The following is a 15,458-nucleotide window of genomic DNA, read 5'->3' on the forward strand; positions in this document are numbered from 1 at the left end:
ATCAAGTAGCTTTTGGAATAAAACACCAATTTTTTTAAAATTAAACACTATCTAAAGATTTGCATCGAAGCGTTTATTTTTGATAGTGATTTTAATCACTGTCATATATCATTATACTAGATTCAACTATACCACGTCACAACTGTGCCGCGACCCCCCTGTGCTGGGTTTTTTTATGTTTATCGGCCAAAGTGTAAAATTTACAAAATTTAGGCGAAACAAATCCAAAACTCTCTTGGAAATGTGTTTTTCTAATAATAAGTTTAATTTGTAAACAATATTTTATCGGTTTTTTATTGTTTCGACGAAACCGTTGGATTTCATTGTTTGCCCGGCTAACGCGTTATTACTTTTTCGATATCTTTGGCACTTTATTAAAGATAATTGCAAATACAATACTTGTCCAGAAGTTTCGTACAACGAAAAGTCGACATTTATTGTTTATTTAAGTGTATGTTTTAGGGGTGTCTCAGATCCAGAGAAGGTCCTAATAGTAGGTAGCAGAAATGGCTTTGTCCGCGGTTCTAAAATCGTAATAATACTAAACTTTTCAAATTTTATTTATTGAAATTAAAACACGTATTGTAATTTTACGAAATTACATTTAATTTTTTATACGTATAAATAATTTAAAAAATTTAGTACTTAAAATTTTTGTAATAGAATTAAATATTGAGTATTTTAATGTTAAAGCGGTCAGTGGCGTTACCAGATCTAGGGGGTTATAATCTCCCCCTTTCCAAAATCATTAGTGAAGTTTGAATTTTATTAGTAATGCATAATGCATGGTTTAATTTACTAGGGCTATTCCTTAATGCATCTAAATGTAAGACCATTACTTTTGTCAGGATTCAGTCACCTGTCAAATATGTTTATCATCTCGGATCTACTGAGATTTTATGTTCTAATGACTTTGTAACTGATCTAGGATTTATTCTTAGTAGTGATCTTGATCCTAGACCCCACATTGAGTATATTTGTTGCAAGGCCTTTAAAACTATGGGGTTTATGTTAAGATAATGTAGGGATTTTCGGTTAGGTCTATCATACAAGGTGCTTTATTGTGCACTTGTTCGCCCTATTGTTGAGTATGGTGCCGTAATTTGGGATCCGCATGAGCTTCATGACTCTCTTAGACTTGAAAGAGTTCAGCGTAAATTTATAAGATATGCTAGTTTTAGATTGAATATCCCTTGTGAACCTCACGATTATGGACCAGTTGCTTATCAACTAGGGCTGGTTTCGCTGGCTGAGCGTAGACGGATCTCGGGTATTAAGTTCATAAATAGTTTATTACAAGGTAATATTGATTCTCCCTAATTTGTTTTAGAGTTCCTCAACGTCATTCCCGATCTGTTGCTCCTTTTTATATTTCTTTCGCATCCACTAATTATCTTAAAAATGAGCCTATTACACGTATGATTTCAAATGCCAACGTTGACCCTTCATTTCTTATTTGCCTATAATTAACTGAATAGCTGTTAATTTAATATTTATGATATTTGTACAATTAATGTATAACTGATATGTATAATGTGTATATATGTTCAAAGGGTTTATCCCGTATATGTAATAAAAATAAAAATAATAAAGTTCAAATAATATCATCAAGAAAATATTGAAATAAGAAACCGTTGGAAAAAAATGTTGACAGGTTTTTGAAGCCCAACATTAATTGTTATTTATATTTGTAATTATAACTTATTTTGCTCAGAGTACCGCAAATATTGGACTGTCACTGCTCAGATCTAACTAACAACGCTTATAACTTTTGATAAAATTATCATTAGCTTTATTATTTTTTGTTTAAATTATTGTCTCTATAAACTACGTTTAAAGCAATTTTTTTACTTAGCAATTTTTTGTTCAATTCTCAATACAATTTTGATGGGTTAACACAATATTAAAACAAATACTCGTCAAGTGAAAAGCATTTCAACACATAGAATAGTACTTCATCCATCTAGTTACAAACTCACTCTATATATTAAGTAATTACAATTTAATCAGAACATATCATAACATTGTTATCGATCCATTAAAATTTGTTTGTAAGAAATTACCTAAACAATAATTATTAAGAAGTTTTGAAAAAAAATGTTATTTAACTAATTGTTTTTTATTTGTGATAATAAACAAAAAAAAAAATGATTAAAAAAACAAAAGTACTAAAAAATGATAATTGAATTAAGTTATAAGCATCGTAAATTAAATCTGAGTCGTACATATTTATCAAATGTTCACTGAAATATGGTTTTTATTCAACTGAAGACATTTCTACACAGAAGGAATTAAATTCAATAGTATTATTTTAAATAATCGTACTATTGAATAAATATAAATCAAAATTAAATTATAATAGTTAATATACATAAACTTTAAATGAAACCAATAATGACTGAATAATTTGTAAGCCATGTCAGCTATATCTTCACTATTGTATTGAATTAACTAGTTATAGCAATGAGTTGCTAATGAGTTATAGTAAAGCAAAAATCAACATTCAAGTTACAATTTCAATACTTAAATTTGTTTAAAAAATCAATAACCGGCTTTTTTCAATAAAAAAATATATATATTTATTTATATAATAAATTCAATAAAACACAAGGAAAAAATAGTGAAGTAATTGTAAAAAAAAAACGAATTTTAGTTTTTCTTTTTTGAAGTATTCAGAAAAATAAAACGAAATCCATGTTCACCAATTCATCACTTTACTTTCTACCTGTTCGCCTCAAATCAATTCGAAAAAACATTATGAGACGTTAATTACATCTCCAACAGTATCGTGGTAATTTACTTTGTAATTGTTACCCATTAATCAGCAAAGCTGTATTGTGCATGACAACTGTAAAGTGGTTAGTCCAAAAACGTATATAAGGTCGATACACAAATAATTTTGCAGAATTTTCAGTTTAATGATTTTACCGAATATACGAAAGCATTTTCGTTAATTTACAAAGTCAACAAATAATTTATAATACTCACACACGCGCCCTCAAGTATAATAACTTTTTAAATAAAATCTTGCAATACAAAATCAAGTGCATATAGCATAACTACNTAATGATTTTACCGAATATACGAAAGCATTTTCGTTAATTTACAAAGTCAACAAATAATTTATAATACTCACACACGCGCCCTTAAGTATAATAACTTTTTAAATAAAATCTTGCAATACAAAATCAAGTGCATATAGCATAACTACAAAACGAAAAACTTGTACAATATGGACACCCCCTATAAATTCATAATATTCGGTAAAAAATAAAGGATTTGGAATCTTAGAATAATAGAATATTGTTCTTATGATAATGGCACACTTGTTATTCTGAATTATTAACGTTTGATTGAATCAAACAGCAAGTAAACATGAAATTGACAATACTAATAAAATTCTTAGAGATAGAAATATGCAATAGTTCAAAGTACGTTATAAAATTAACGCCAGTAAGACATTTTTATGAAAAAACATAAATAAACCATTTAACTTGATAAAAATATTATGTGGCCGATAAAAATGTATTTGTTACTATTGAAACGCTAGCGACTTCTATAAAAACTACAAAAATGTGTTTTGTATTAATAAACATAAATTTTATCGATTTTAAGCAAATACCATTAAAAAATTGTCGTACTTAGTTTTGGTACGATGGATAAATCTCTTTTTAGCGGCGATACAAAACTAAGCGAAAATAAGAATGATTCCGTGAAAAAAATGAAAAGGAACGAGCTGCGAAATCAATTGTCTGAGAATGATATCTTTGCTTCGCCGCCAGAACATCCCAAGGGTCCATCGTACGACCAGAACTTTGGTAAAATGATCCGCGAGTTTAGAGACAAAACAAGAAGTAGTAAACGAATGGAAGAATGGGATTGAACTTTTTTTGTATTACGCATCCAAAAATAAAATAAACACACAATGAAAAATTACAATGTTTTATTAGCAAAAAGCTTTGCAGATATTTATTTTAAAATACACAATTTTAAAGTACTTTTAATATAATCAGTGATTGAAGTATTTCACTCTTGTAGTTTAATTTCATTAAGACCACTAGATAGGTTTTTCGTTTTATATAACTTTCTCTGAATTCTCACACAGCCATTATGAGTCTGGAGCTAAAATAACAATAAACCTAACATGTTAAACTAAATAGTCGCATTAGACATTTAAGAACTATTATACATTTTCTACGAACAGAAGCTTAAAGTAAACAAATTAATGAACATTCATAATAATTTGAATTCAAATTTTAATTATACAATTTCCTGGCTAATTGTTTAACTTTAATGTAACATAATTGAAGTCTATATAATTTTTTCAAAATTTAACTATAGTTGACATTGTAGATGGTACAATACAAAGGTAAATATATATATATATATATATATATATATATATACTATTTTTAATATAATCAATTCCAGTACCATAATATATTGAATTAACATTATTGTGGAATAAGAAATTAACAATTAATTCAATTAGCCGTGTACATGATGATTGGTTTATTGTTGGCCACCAGATTTCTTTTTAAATAATAATCATTTTGAGGATTTTTTTTCTTAATAAAATACTATTTATTTCTTAATTAATAAATGGTTAAATATATTTTAGGCATATCCCTTATTCTTTGGTGTCAATTAAATTTTTTTTTATTGGCAATATACATATTCTTTAGTTTCAATATTAGAAAATGAGTGATCGATGACAACTTTTAACTTCTAACAATTCTATATGTGGGTAGAAGGAAAAAGAACGAGAAAAATTGATGCCATAAAAATAACATAATCATACAATAATAATATAAGTTGTTATGTCAATTTCCAAGTATGATCTTTTTTTAAAATTTAGTTTACTAAAGTATGCATGTTACCATTAAAAAATAAAAAAATGGTGCTCCTAAAAGAGAAACACCTTAGAAATATTTAACCACATTTCAACCAAGAAATAAATAGTACTAAACAAAATTAAAAATAAAATTCTCGAAATTATTATTATTCTAAGAGAACTTTAGTGGTCAACGATAAATCAATCACCTCATATAATATTACTATTTGATTATAGACTCAAATATTTTATGACACCATAGAAAATAAACATTACTCTAGCGAAATTGCATACACAATACGCCGTTCGATGTTGAACAACACAATACTTCAATACATTGATATATTACTTTATTACCTAACCTTTTAGCTTTAGTATAAGTATTAGTATTATTATAAATTGAAAGTAGTATTTGATATTGAGTTAAGAACAGTTTATATTGCGTAATGCGATTGCAGTTTTTATTAAATAGCAGAACTTTTTACTCTTCAATCATTTATAATATTTTTTTATTTTTAAATAAAAACTCTCAATTCGTTTTATTGATATCCTATGCCACTGTCATATTAAAACAATAGATATTCGATTTCACTTATATAATGTACTTTTTTGTAAAAAAATATTAAAATACTTAAACGGAATTTAATATTGTTAATATTCTACTTAAGCCAATAAATCATTTCCAAGGATATCTTATGTATGCAATTATTTCAAGTAAATAATGTTTTTAATAGTTTTTCAATTTCTACAAGTATCAATAAAAAGTATAAAACAGTTCCTTGATGAAATAATAGTTTGTGTTTAACTTTTTTTTTAATATTACGATCGAAACTCATTGTTTCTCAAGAAATTTAAAATCACCCGTTAATAAATATGATTTCAAAAGAAAAACACTAAAAACTTTATAATATCTAAAAAAACTTTTATTTCGATTTAAAGCAATGTTTATCGCTGTACAATGTAAAAATAATAATAATAAGTATTATCGAGTTACAATATCACAAAGAAAAAAATTTCGGCATATATATCCGTATGAAATATAAATAAATTTTACAAATTAAACAATGTTTTTTAAAATAACGAATTGACCAAAATGAATTTTACCAAATAAATTTTGGTGAAATACATAAATGCATTATCAGAATACGTCTAATAAAACTTTTGTTAATTAAATTATAGTTTTATTATTAATTTAACCATTATATATGTTAGAATAATAAAATATTGATCAAGTTAACTAATATTTTGTTAAATTAATAAAAAGAGGTTGAAATAATAAAAAAATATTACTATTTATTTAATAAAAAATTATTAGTTGTATATTGATGAAAAAAAATATTTAATTTTATCTAGGATTTTTTTCAATGTAGTTATAAATATGAGCAGTTTTTAATTTTCTAATACTTGAATGTTTATAACCATCGGCAAATTCACTCAAATAACTAAATGTAAAAATGAAAACATTCTATTTAAGGAATTAATATATAATGAATATTACATAACTATTATCTAGAAGCCAAGTTTCAAAACACTGTACTGGCCTCATCGGAGAATTTGAATGTCAAATAAAGGTAAACTTGAAAAATGCTAAAATATACTGAACAAATGTCATCGTCAAACATCTGGCACGGCAATTCTATTTAGCACAGTAAAAGATTATAACGAATTTGCATTCAGGCCGAACACTGTAGTGACTTTAAAATAAACGTTGAACAGAATAAGTTCCCGATTTGAAAATATGTAAATCAAAGGAAACGAAAATTGATAACGACTGATTATTTTAGCGATTCAGGACACAAACGTTGGAACTAAGGACGCAGAATTATGTCAGAAACACAATCATAAAAACTGTAGCTACGATATGAAAAAGAAATACACCGATTAAACAGTAAAAAGTAAGTTTTTTTTGTTCGTGTACAGTTATAAAATTCTAAACAATAGCATTTAGACGCAACGAGTGTAGGGATGGAAAAAGTTTCTTCGGTTTTGTACACGACCAAAAACTATTTTTACACCGTTTTCCGCGTGACTGAGCATTCAACAATAACACTCGTCTGGTATAAAAAGTATTTAAAAGTACAATTTCAGAAAAAAAGCATTATTGTTCTAACCGTTCTGGATATCATATTATTAAACTACTTCATGAGCTATATAAATAATATTAAATAAATTGAACTTTATTTTATTACATTGTACGAGTTTTAACGAATTCACAAAAAAAGTTGTATCTTATTAATTCCTCGAAAAGCAATTGAAAATAATATCATTTATGTTGCTAAAAAAATCATTTCGATAGTAACCGGAAAACTACAATTTTTATAAAAAAAATCATCATAGAGTATTGTTGTTTAATTAAATTAATTAAAAATAAAGTACCTAATAAACACTAAAAATATTAACGATGCCTGTGCAGAATAAAAATAAGATATAAATTAATTATGCACCATTAGTAATATGTATTTAAATACATAGTTAAAAACATTCTAATACGTGCATTTAATTATTAATAAAGGTAAATTTCGGCGAACAAAAATAGTAAGAACATTAAACAGAGAAACTTGTCATCGCAAATCGAATTAAATTATATTAGAAATTATATTTAGAAATGTATATATTTTCCTATTAATCATTTCAATTGTTTGCATGCTGATTGGCGTAAACTATATTTTTATCAATAATTTTTTTCCTAAAAACCTAAATGTAATTTATGGACACTTTAAATCGTCTGAATCTAAACATTCTTGGTAAAATGTCGCTTACTCCTATTAGCTTACAAACAGTTTTTTTGTTTAGTATAAAGAAAACACTAATCATTAAAATTTTTATATGATTCGATAGAATTAATAGTACAACTACATTTATTTTAAAAAGGTATAAAAATATATTATGGTGTTAACACAAATTATTGATGTAGATCTTTATATATATAACTCATTAGCTACGTTTAATTAATTCTATAACAGAATGTGTTTACATATGTTTAATGTAAATAAATATTTTTTTTAATTCATCTCAGTTTATGTTACTGATTGATGTAATCAAGGATAAACATACAGTATAGCTAAAAGAAGTTTGGGTCGAGGATTACTTCCCCTAAAACATTTTGGAAGTAGCTCACACAAATTTTATGAACACACATAAATCTAGAATAGTGACGTAGCCAGGATTTTTGCTTGGGGGGCTAAGAACCCACGTGAAAGATTATGTCACATATTATTTACTGCAGCCAAAGTCATATACAGTTAATAGTAATTGGCCAATAGGTGTTATAACCCTATTAGACCCCTTCGTACTCTATTTATAACCAATATTTAAAGTACACTTACACAAATTTGATCTATTATTTAAATTACAGACATTTTCAGACATAAGATAATTTATTTTTTCGAATTATCCTTTTTAGCGCGATAAGAGTTCTAAATACCTTAAGCTTTGGACTTAAGTAAATCTCTTTTTGGTTATCAGAATATTTGTGCGTGGAGATATTAGGTTAAGTGATGAGTAATAACAATAAAATAGACTTTGAAAAAGGTCTACAACGAACAAAGCGTAGTACGGTAGAAGAAGACAATAAGGTTAAAAAATTATGTGTGTAAAGTGCAGTTATTATTTGAATTTATTACTTTTTTTAACGACCAATAAGTTACATAAGCTAACTTGGTGCGTTATTATTTATACAAGATTATACAAGTATAATGTATGCATGTATAGTAAATTACAGTGGATAGTAAATGGACAAGTAATTTTTTGTCAAAATTGTAATGAAAAAATGGTGCAGATATGACATAATGCGTTTATACTAAAAAACTTAACCATTTTACCTACATATTTTTTTTTTTTTTATGAATTGTGGTATATGAAAAGTAAATATTTGGATTTATTTAGCTTATGTAGGGATACTACATAAGCTATTTGTGCATACTAACTCAACAAACCAAATATTATCAGGTTTGATGAATGTAATTCTTTCATTAAATAAGTATAATATACTTATTTATTATACTACAAATTTTAAGGTGGAATATTTCTAATTTTAAAAGCAAATCTTGGATCATTTAATTTTAACACCGAAGTTAACAAAATAATAATTGTTTTATTATTATATTCCACTATTTCTAGTTCAACCCAAAGACGGACTTATATTTAAATGCTTTATAACAGTGTTCATAATTAATAGTATTTAAATTGTAATTAAATAGTGATTTTCTAATAAATAAATTCGATGTTTTTAATTTGACTTTTTAAATGGAAATACCAGTGATATAATCAAATAAAAAATTAATTGGTCTTAAATCTCTAAACATTAATAAAAATTTTATGAGGAGAGAAGAATCGGAAGCTGTAAAAACAGAAATGAATGTTGAAGGAAGAAGAAGTAGAAGATCTCAAAAAAGAGATGGAGGGATGTAATTGAATGCGATATGAGGACAACTGATGTGAGCGTAGATGATGTGGGAGATCGTGTCAAGTGGAAGTTTAGGATAAGGATGGCCGACCCCAAGTAGTTGGGATTAAGGCGAGGAAGAAGAAGAAACATTAATAAAAGGAATAAATAGTAAAATATACTTCTTTAAAATTTATTCTGATAACTCTACTTGTTATAAATAATCTATTTTTAATTTTAATGAAATACATTTTAAAAACTAATATATTAATTGACCTTAATGCATATTAGAAATTTTAATTAACTTCAAGTTTCTGGTTAAAGTATTCAATAAAATTAAACATTATTTAAAAAAAGAAATTGTACAAATAGAAGTCTTTTTATAGGAAAAAATATGTAATTTATAATAATCTTATTAAACTTATAGGTAACAAGAGATGTACCCAAAAGTGGGTAACATAGTAATTTTATTCAAAGGAATAAATATGTCTGAAACACAATTTTTCAGCTTACCATAACATAATATTTTAGTTCTTATTTAAAAATGTTAAAGTTTCTACCTTTAATTGACTATACAATTTTTTCTTTTTATATCCTAAAGTTGATTCTTCTCTCCATAAAATCCACTAAAAAATATAATATTTAATAACGTTACACATAATTCAATAATTTTTAACATGTTCAAAAATAATTATTTTAGTTATTTATTTTATCAACATTACTATAGATTTCCTTAAATATTACACATTATGTTATGAATTATAATAATTTGTATTGTCATAATTTTTCATTTAGTATTCTAGATATCTGTTCTTATAAATGCATTTAGTTCTATATGGTATTTATATACAATAAATGTTTTTGTAACCNAATGCATTTAGTTCTATATGGTATTTATATACAATAAATGTTTTTGTAACCTTTATTTTTCTCAAAAATTATACATATTTATTAATTTTATTAATTTGAATAACAAAATTTTAGTAAAAACTCAAAGTTATCGCCATCAAATAATAATTACTGTTATTTTAGTAAATTTTAAAAATATTTTGACTTGTTCTAAAACACTATGATAAAAAATATCCCATTACAATACTGTTTATTAAAAGAAAATTTTTATACGAATATAGTCGTTGCCACGACATAAATGTAGCCACGTATACAAGAGGGAACCTTTCGAAAACTGAATGCCCCCCAATAATTAGAATTATTATAAAAAAAAAAAAATAATTCTCATTAAATTAATTAAAAATAGAGAAGAGCGTCCGAAATATTTCTTTTGTATCCACGTTTGACTAAAAATGTCATAAAGTATTATATTAGAGTCTAAATTTTGGAATAACTAAATTTATAGAAGTGTAATTATCGTTTGTAAATAAAATCTATTGCTTTGCATATTTCAAATATTAATGTTCTTCATATAAATAACACTAATTGAACAACCAATTTATAAATTATACATTTTATGATTATAATAAAATTACATCGTAAGTGTAATTCTATAACGGAAATACGTCAATTAAAATCATTATAGCACGTTAATGTAAAATCAAATACTCATAAATTACGCGAAAAATAATTTTTTTGACTATTATTATTATTTTTTTTTTTGATGTATATATAATAAACACTTAATCCGTTTTATGATAATTTTAACTTATTATCCGTCCAATTTCATCATTACTATTGTATACTGAGAGTAAAGATATACATTCATGTATTAATCATAATTATGCATTTGATAATACACGTTTAGCAAACACATGTTAGTTTATCAGTTCTCGAAATTCATTATTAAATCCAAGATGTCTATAAGTTCATGGTCAACGCTTAAACTTAAAATGTCATGATAATTAAATATAAGAAAAAATGTCTACTTTCGATAAGAAAGCACGTCATTAACTTTTAATCTTAATGAATGCATAAGTACTAAATATCTTTTATCAAATTGAAGTACTGTTTTATTTTTTAAGGAAAAATATTGTTATCAACTAATACTGTTCGTAAGAAAGTTCTATAGTGCGGGTAAAAGGGCTTAAGTTCAAAATTAATCATTTCATAGCTCATCATACTACAAAAAAAGAGTATTTATTTTAAAATATTATGATGTAATTAACCTCTTTTACGCAATTTTTGTAGTTAATTCCTTTTACTCGAACACCACAATATTAATAGTTCATCCAAAATACTTTATAAATGTTATATCACTATATACGTAAGTTTATACCTGATAATTTTTTATATTAAAAAATTGATATTTTTAATTTCACATTTACCAGTGTAAAAATATTGTATGAAATAATGTTTACCAGCTACTTTTTTATAGAAGAAAAAAATATAGTTATTTTATAATGTGTTTCGATTAACAATATAAAAGTTAAATGAAATATTGGCTATAGTAATTTATAAAATATCAAGCCGGCTTGTAATGTACAAAATACTCATAATAAAAATCATTTCTCTGTCGTTGTGTTGTAAAAACACGCAAGTGTTATGATAACTAACAATTGTAATAAGAGGATTTAAGGTTTATTTCAATTTGACGTGTACTCGTATAACTTTAATAACTATGAGCATGAAATAGAAACAATTTTGGATTTGAAAATTGAAATAAGGATCAGAAACCAAAGACACAGGGAAATAATGTTGTGCCATTTGAAATATTAAATAAAATTAAAGTTTAAGTGAAACTGCTTAATACATTGAAAATCACTCAATGCTTTTATCATCTATGTAAATATATGTATTATTTTATATTTTTTACTATAACTTTATGGAATTAATTTAGATTCACTACATTAGTATTCTCCTTTGCATACCTCAGATAAATTGTTTCAACATATTATTTTAGTTTGTTCAAATATTCTCGTACAAATAATATTTACCCTCATCAAATCATTTAAATGAATTTGAATATATTAAACTTCTAGAGAAGTGCAAGATAATAAAAATGATGAATTGCAAAACGCCAAACTTTAAAGTAATATATGTCCAATACATTTTACAAGTGATTTATAAACAAAAAAAATTATTTATGTAAAAACTTCAAACAATAAGCCAAATATCGATTAAGTAAATATTAGTTGAGCATAAACTACTTTTCACATTTGCACAGAAAGGTTTGCATTTTAATTAAAATATAAAATACAATAATAATTATTTTTACTATTATTAATGAGAAATTAAAACCACATAATATTTATTAAATATTCAAGGTCAATTTTTTAATATTTACAAAACAATATTCAATAACTTTAACTCCCCAAAAGTATTGGGATGAAAAAAAATACGCAAATTATAACTAGTATTATGCAAAATATGATAACATATTTATTATGTAAGTTAGTTAATTAAAATATTTTGATTAAACTAATTATACATGTCAAATTTTAAAATTTTATATTATATGTACATTATTATTAATTAATGTTTGTCATTATCTAGATAAATTTATCTAAAGAAGCATCAAGATTTTTTTTTTTATTTTTGTCTAAATGAAAAAATTGTGAGGCATCTAAGAGCTATCTAAGATGAATTTACAGACATCTTTTACGACTAATCTAGATTAATTTTTCAATCCGAGTTTTTTTGCCACATTACATATTATATGAATAAATTATATAAGATTAAATTAATATTAATTGAATACTCTCATTCAATATCTATTTTGTCGTATTATATAAAACAAAAATAGTTTTTATAAAATTATTAAATAATTCTTAAAAGCAAGAAATGATAATAAATAATAACTGTACACAATGGACGATATGCAGTTAAAATGTCGACAATGAGCGAAACATCAATCGAAAATCATTAAAAATAAAAACATAAGAGCAGATAAAATTATAAACGGTCAATGTAATATTCTCAATACTCCTTTTCTTTTGTTAGTCTTGTAACTGTCTTATAGATAAATGATAAATCCCTTATGCGTATTATAACTATTAATTACAAAAATTTATGTTTATAATAAAATTAAAATTTTAGTTTATCTGTTTTAGAAAAAATTAAAATTTGTGATATTACACATTGATAATAACTTATTTATCCCATTTTTCCAACTAAATTTCATAATTATCGGTACATTAACGGATGAAAATTTATAAATAGTATACACTTGGGACTATTTTTCAATTGTATAAATTGTTTAATATCAAATAAAAAAACATTTTTTTTTTATTAAAATTTTCTGAAATTCATGAAAAAAAAACCGATGCTAAAATAACAACATTTAATTAAAATCACTACTATTTTAATTATTTTTTACTCTAATATTTATTATTGTGATATGAAAATTAATTTTATTACAAAAATTTTAGAAGAGTGTAATGTTCATGTTTACATTATATTTCAACTAAATTTTTGAAAAAACAAAATGTATTCAGAAAAAAATTATCTTAATATATTTTAGTTATATTTTTTGAGATCTATCTTTTTCAGATAAAGATGAAAATTATTTAATTTATCTAAATTTAGATAAAAATGTATTTTATTTTATCAAGGTTAATATTTATCTAGGCACAACGCTGATTATTGTAGGTGTCTATTATTATGATTTATTTGAAGGGCTAAGTGCACCAACCAGATAAGACAATTTTTTTTAATTTTTCAGGAGAATCAATTATATCATAATATTTTCACTGGAAATATTGATAAATTCCATAAGTTTACACATCTCCTTTGCCTTTAAAAATCCGCACCATAATACTATTTCTTCATTCTTTTGGAATTTTCTTTACGCTCATCATACGATACTGCGAAATCTAAAATTCCTTCTCCAGCCTCATTCTTCTCATAAAAACCATACCCTCCATGTATTTTTTCGTATCCTCTCCTCTCATTTCCGACATGTCCATTCATATTTTCATCTATCACCGCATCCTCATTACTAGGTATTTGCATCACCTCATGTCTATTTTATCACATCCTACTGGTGGTGTATAGGCACTTACTACATTCAACACTTTTTTCTTGAAAATTAATTTTACAACTATAATTCTGTCACTTTTCCAAACTACTACTATTTTACTTTTCATCTCTTCGTCCATTATAATCTCTATACTATTCTTTGTAATGGTCTTATTTGATTATATTATTTTATACCCCTCACCTATTTCCCTCGATTTCTCTCCTTTCCACTTAGTTTCCTGCACACATAAATGTTAACTTTTCTCCTCTTCAATACTTCTACTAATTTTGTATTTTTACCAATTAATGTTCCAACATTCCAAGTATCTATTCTTACTTTGTATCTATTTTTCTCTCTCATTCACGAGTCCAGCCTAAAGTTGAGTGTTGAGGTCCCTATATCATCGACACTACAAGCGTTAGGTAGGCTTGTACATATGACTGGTGAAACAGCTGCCGCATAAATTGTCTGATTGGTATCAAACACTTTATTCTTTAGGCCTTCTCCGTCTCTAACTACTTTATTTCCTCTCATCTGATGTCCTCGCGTATATCCGAGCTGGGACAATCCATCTAAGTTCTGTTCAGGAATCCTCACACTTTTTAGCAAAATTTTACACCGACTGTCGATCTGACGCAACCTTATTAGTTGTCTCTTACACATGGCAGAGGGGAAAAAATAAGCAGAAAAATCATATTTATTCAAAATTAATAAATAGTTATTTTATGAAATGTTGTAGTTATGTGGTTGTTGCGTTATGACATTTATTTTGTTAAATATTTAAAATAAATCTCTCCCTTTTTTTCAAATTATAATATCTATAAGAAAAAAGGCTGCACAATTTTAAAAATTTAAATTAATATTTGTCTAAATTAATGAATATCTTAAATATTCGAATTACATATTATACGCAAAGAAAACGATTTATTGATGTTTATTTCCTTGACACCATATAAATGTAATTTAATAGGTTTCTAAGTGCTGATGAGTTGTACCTCTATGGTGATTATTTTTCTATTGCATAGATCTTATATGATGTTTAATCATTAAGTACCATATTCTAATGTAATGGAACAACAAAGTTCTATGAAAGTTAATAATTTTATTGTATAAAATTTTCAATTAGAATGTACTCTTGTTACAATCTTTGTATTTTATTGTTTGACATAATAATTCAGTCTACCATTTGTATCTAATTTATTTATTGTTTTAATTTTTATTTAATTAATGTAATTTTGGAAAATGGTTCATATAATTATTTTGGTAATCTAATAATTACAAAGTCTAAGCAAATAATCTAGTGTCATCAATAACGCGTGGGTGTGTTACGA

At 25.1% G+C, this 15,458-nt stretch overlaps 2 protein-coding genes across 6 annotated transcripts in view; both read right to left on the reverse strand.

The window, feature by feature from the left end:
• Window positions 1–15,458, reverse strand: part of LOC126910283 (DNA-directed RNA polymerases I, II, and III subunit RPABC4) — a 157,740-nt gene that overhangs the window by 92,345 nt on the left and 49,937 nt on the right. The window lies entirely within an intron of this gene.
• The window catches only part of LOC126910270 (potassium channel subfamily K member 18-like), a 126,676-nt gene that overhangs the window by 70,275 nt on the left and 40,943 nt on the right, over window positions 1–15,458 (reverse strand). For 3 of the 5 annotated variants that reach the window (XR_007705229.1, XM_050692683.1, XM_050692686.1), the window contains exon 3: window positions 9,779–9,844. The exons of the other annotated variants lie outside the window; for them this stretch is intronic. The gene's annotated coding sequence lies outside the window, so the exon portion shown is untranslated. The remainder of the gene's footprint in view (window positions 1–9,778; window positions 9,845–15,458) is intronic. 5 annotated transcript variants of the gene reach the window in all.

Source organism: Daktulosphaira vitifoliae, unplaced genomic scaffold (assembly GCF_025091365.1).
Source record: "Daktulosphaira vitifoliae isolate Bord-2020 unplaced genomic scaffold, ASM2509136v1 Scaffold_1, whole genome shotgun sequence".
Classification (NCBI taxonomy): Eukaryota; Metazoa; Arthropoda; class Insecta; order Hemiptera; family Phylloxeridae; genus Daktulosphaira; species Daktulosphaira vitifoliae.